The following is a 5,890-nucleotide window of genomic DNA, read 5'->3' on the forward strand; positions in this document are numbered from 1 at the left end:
AACACAAGTCATTTTCTAAGACTCTTTGTTATTTTCTCTTCTTCTCTTTGTATCTATCTCATGTGTTGAGAATTGCCCACACTAGTCTAGGTGATTCTAAGGATACATTGGAAGGCTATGAAGAAATTAGAAGAACGGTTCAGTTTCTTGATAATGATCTACAACAGAAAGGATACAAGAGTTAGAGAAACTGAAGGAAGGACTCTTTCATTCTGCTGTGTATACTGTAAGTACTCTTATCTTTGTTTATCTTTGAATTCAATTTTAGAAACATGTTTTAGGTTATCTCACATTAATTTGTTTAATATTAGATCTACATGAAAATAAATAAAAGATCTTGTATAAGTTTTCCCAACACCGTCTGGGATCTTGTGGAAGCACCTAGTGACTTTAGGGCCATTGGGTGCAAGTGGATTTACAAGAAGAAACGAGGTGTTGATGGAAATATCGAGACTTATAAAGCTCAATTAGTGGCAAAGGGTGATACCCAAAGAGAAGGCGTGGACTATGAGGAAACCTTTGGTCCGGTAGCCATGCTCAAGTCCATTCGCATCCTCCTATCCATAGCAGCCACTCTCGACTATGAGATTTGGAAAATGGACGTCAAGACAACTTTTCTTAATGGAAAGCTTGACGAAGTCATTTATATGGATCAACCAGAAGGATTTAAAGTATCTGGACTTAAGCAAGCTTCTCGTTCCTGGAATCTTAAGTTTGATGAAATAATCAAAACCTATGGCTTTGAACAAAATATTGACGAGCCCTGTGTTTACCAACTGAAGGCAAATCAAATAGTGGTATTCTTGGTTCTTTATGTAGATGATATCTTACTCATTGGAAACAATGTTAAGAAATTATCAGATGTGAAGAATTGGCTGAGCACTCAATTCCAGATGAAGGATTTGGGTGAAGCAAGTTATGTTCTAGGTATCCAGATCATCAGGGATAGAAAGAACAAACTTTTAGCTCTATCTCAAGCAGCTTACATAGATAAAGTGCTTGAACGTTTCTCAATGACAAATTCCAAGAAAGGGCGTCTACCGTCTCGCCATGGAGTTCATTTTTCAAAGAAGCAGTCTCCCCAGACTCCTGAAGAGGAAGATGCAATGAGAAAAGTTCCTTACGCATCTTCAGTTGGAAGTCTGATGTATGCCATGCTGTGTACTAGACCAGATATCTGCTGTGTAGTGGGAGTAGAGAGCATGTATCAGTCAAACCCAGGACTGAAACATTGGATAGCAGTTAAGCATATCCTGAAGTATTTGAGACGGACTAGGGATTATATGTTAGTCTATAAGGGTGGTGTTCTGAACCCTGTAGGCTACACCGATTCAGATTTTCAGACTGATGTCGATGACAGGAAGTCTACTTCTGGAATGGTGTTTACTCTTGGGGGTGGAGCTGTGATTTGGAGAAGCATAAAGCAGTCTGCAATCTCATATTCCACCATGGAGGCTGAGTACATAGCCACGTCAGAAGCAGCTAAGGAAATAATCTGGCTAAAGAAGTTCTATTCGAATCTTGGTGTTATTCCAGAAATGGATAAACTGCTTGTGTTGTTTTGTGACAATACAGGAGCGATAGCCAACTCGAAAGAACCTCGAAGTCACAAGAGGAGTAAGCATATAGAAAGGAAGTATCACATTATCCGAGAATATTTGTCAGGGGAGATGTGAAGGTTGTGAAGATTGCAATTGAAGACAATCTTGCAGATTCGTTTACAAAGACACTACCAGAAGCTACATTTGATAAGCAAATCAAGGAAATGAGATTAGTAGAATTAATGCATTAGTTTCAATTAGTGCAAGTGGGAGTTTGTTGGGGTTTTATGCCCTAATTAAAACCCAAATTCTTTGTAATCTCATTTTATTATCAATAAAAGAATAGAAATCATTTTTTTGACTTGGTCAATCACTTTGCTCACATGTTTTATTTTCATGATTATTTGTTTAATATAAACTTATATTAAATCACGAGCATATAACTAATCTTATTTATAGTGACGTAATCACAGTGGAATATAAATATGATTATATGTTCAAAATAAGTTAGTCCTAACATTAGTCAGTGCACAGGATTTACATTGACTTGCCAATCTACGATATGATCTACTTATACATTACAGTATTATGTTCTTTCCATAACATTAGCAAAGTAGATAAGATCAGATGTATTTGTTACATTGGACAGGACCAATATTGATAGTTGATAAGATAAGTAAACATACCGTTATTATCTATTATAGTCATATCATACAGTTGATCATATGGCAATTCAATATCAGTTCTGAGTGGTTAGTATTCTAATTGATTGTATTATTTGAGTTCTTTGACTTGTTCGTTACCAGCTTACCCTACAGACTAACCCATACTTACATCTTGGGAACTCGGTAGTATAATTGAGTGGGAGTGTTAATCATAGATATGAACATCTATAGCTTTTGATGAATAAGTGAAACGATGGATTCCTTTTAGTTTGGTTCAAGGTGTTAAATGATAGAGATCTCATTTCAGTAATTAAATTAGTTTACTGAAATATCTTTTACAAGGAACTAAGTGTTTTAAGGATAAAATACAATGAGGGGGTAAAATTGTATTTTTAGTCTTATCTCATTGTAGACCATCTATAGAGAATTGAGTGACAATTATGGATGTAACAATAGATAATTAATAGTATATCTATAGTTGTTATAAAGCGTTCTATGAATTCAAGAGTGCAATTCCGGGTCTATAGTGGAGTCACGAGAAATTAATAAGTTGGTAAATTTATTTGTTATATTTATGATAACTTATTGAAGCTTGATTTCATAGGCCCATGATCCCCATTGTACCTTGGATAAAATCTTTTAGATAGTCTCAATTAATTGATTTAATTATCAAAGTTGACTAGATCAATTTTGGATAGTTTCACAGAGTTATGTAATTTCGAGAAGAAAAGATAATTTAGGACTGATTTATTAATTAAGATAAATTGATATATAAATTAATAAATAAGTTTAAATAAATGTTCAAATTATAAATAATTAATTTGATAAAGGATTTAAATAATTATTTAATTAATTAAATCAATATTAAATAATACATGCCTTTATTTTAAGTCTAATGAACTTATAATCAAATGAGAAATTTTACGGGCCTAAAGCCCATGATAATTTCGACATAGGACTTCAAATTGACTATTATTTTATTGATTTTTTAATTAAATTAAATGACCTAATTGAATCTATAAAAGGAGTGCTTAGAGAGAAGTCAAGACAGACGATAGATAAGTTTAATCACTGGTTTTCTGATAGTTTTAGATTCTTTCTAAACACAAGTCATTTTCTAAACCTTTTATTATTCTTTTATCTTATTTTCTTTGTATCTATCTCATGTGTTGAGAATTGCCCATACTATTCTAGGTGATTCTAAGGATACATTGGAAGACTGTGAAGAAATTAGAAGAACGGATCAGTTTCTTGATAATACTCTGGGACAGAATGGATACAAGAGTAAGAGAAATTTAAGGAATGACTCTTTCATTCCGTTACGTATACTGTAAGTATTCTTATCTTTGTTTCTCTTTGAATTCAATTTTAAAAACATGTTCTAGGTTATCTCATATTAATTTGTTTAATTTTAGATCTATATGAAAATAAATAAAGACCCTGTATAAGTTTCCCAATAGTGACAACATCAAGCACGAGCAGGAGCTTGAGGGGTAAATATTGTACCCTAAAATTAGCACAAGTTCAATTACTCAGCTCAGGCAACTGGCAGATAAATATGTGGAAGAATAGCCAAGTGGAATATCTGGGTTTTAATGATGTGAACAACTCGAGATCAAATCCATTTCGTACACATTATACAAGTTATCATTTGACCTACACTTAAGGTAATAGTCGAGTTCGAGACTCATAATGGTTAAATCCAACTTTGGGCGCTCTGAAGTTACTACAAGCTCAGAGTCAGGTAATTGATTAAACACGAGCTCGGGTGAAATATGCAGTTCGTGAGAGCCTATACAACGCATACTAGAGGATCCCAAGAGATTCGGGGATTCTTTATACGCTCATTAATGACCAAGCTGTATCATATATCTGTCATTTATTATCTGAGATAGCAGGAGTATATTTATTGTGTTATCAAATCACATCCCAATGAAAATGAGAATAATCTGTATTAATTACATACCTTATTTAATTACGCGGTTTATTTACACAGTGACCTGAACCTGTCCATGGAATTTCTCTATAAATACTAGGAATATTGGACAGGAGGAGGAAGACTGTTTTTGTATTACCGAAACTTTGTAGAAAGAGAGAGAGAAACAATAATAATAGTGACTCGTGGACTAGGTGGATTTTAACCACTGAACTACGCAAAAGTTCTGTGCTTTTGAGTGAATGCTTACTATATCATTGCGGTTTATAATCTAGCACTAATCTACTCATTTATTTTCTTAATACACTGTTGGCTAAAAACTGCGTCAACAAAAATATAATAATATAATAATTAAATATATATTATTTAATATATTAAATAATATATAATATTATATAAATATCATCTTTTCTATATAAAAAGTGTGTAGATATCGGAAATTTATGGTTTTAACGGTTTTTTATTTTTTCCGTTAACTTTAACATAATATTTTTATATTTAATAGAATATTCTTATATTTAACGGTAGATTGTAAACATGACTTAAACTTAAATAAAATAAATAAATAGTTAAACAAATTAAAATATGATATTTTTGAGATATTTTACAATGATAATTATTTAAAAATAATAAAACCATACATTTTTTTAACTTAAATAAAATTTAATTAAACTTAAACTTAATATTATATTAAACATATAATATATAATATTTTGGTGTTACTGCCAAATTCAAAAATTAGAACAAGCATAAACTTAAACAAAAATAAATAAATAAATTAATTAAAATATAATATTTTAAAGATATTTTATGATAATTTAAATAATTAAATCATATTTATTTAAAAATAACAAAGGCATACATATATTTTTATAGTTTATTTTTTATCAAGTTATTTAAACTTTTTTTCTTAGTCAAATTTACTAAAGGACATTGTGAGATACATTAGAATCTAAAAATAGTTGATACATATATACTACTGTCTACACTATGATTTTTTCTATTATTATTTTATTTCTATTATTAATTTCTTTTTAAATATTATTGTATTTTATATATATGTCATGCAGTCATGTAAATATATATGTATGTCAATATTGTGTTTAGATATAATATTTATATATATACACTATAGAACTATAATTAATTTTATTTTATATATATATTTAAAAAAAATAAACTAATTTTTATTAAAATTATAGACGATAACAAACTTCTAATGCATATTGTTTTTACCTAATATATATATATATATATATATAGAGAGAGAGAGGAATTTAGCTCTACTGGTGGACGTTCAGTGTTCTCGACCCGTGAACAATTTTTTGGCGCGATTTTTTTTATGACTGTGTATATTGTAGCTATTTAGAGCATCTTGCAAATTTTCATAAAATTCTGAATAGTTTACAGTACCGAAAACTAAGTTCAAACACGTTGTTGCACGCGTGACTAATTTTTTTTTGCGCGTGGAAAACAACACGTTTGAATCTAGTTTTCGGTAATGTAAACTATTTAGAATTTTCTAAAAATTTGCAAATGCTCTAAATAGCTATAATATACATTATCATAACAAAAATTATGCTGAAAACTGTTCACGAATCGATAAATCTGTAAATATGATTGCAATGGAGGATTAACAAAAGAGACGTGGTGACGGAGATTCCACCAAAGGTAGGAAAATGAGCATTTCATTGGAATTGATTCCAACACTCAAAATGCCAGACCAAACAATAAAATAGAACTTTGAT

This window comes from Humulus lupulus, chromosome 7 (genome assembly GCF_963169125.1).
Source record: "Humulus lupulus chromosome 7, drHumLupu1.1, whole genome shotgun sequence".
NCBI classification, from domain to species: Eukaryota; Viridiplantae; Streptophyta; class Magnoliopsida; order Rosales; family Cannabaceae; genus Humulus; species Humulus lupulus.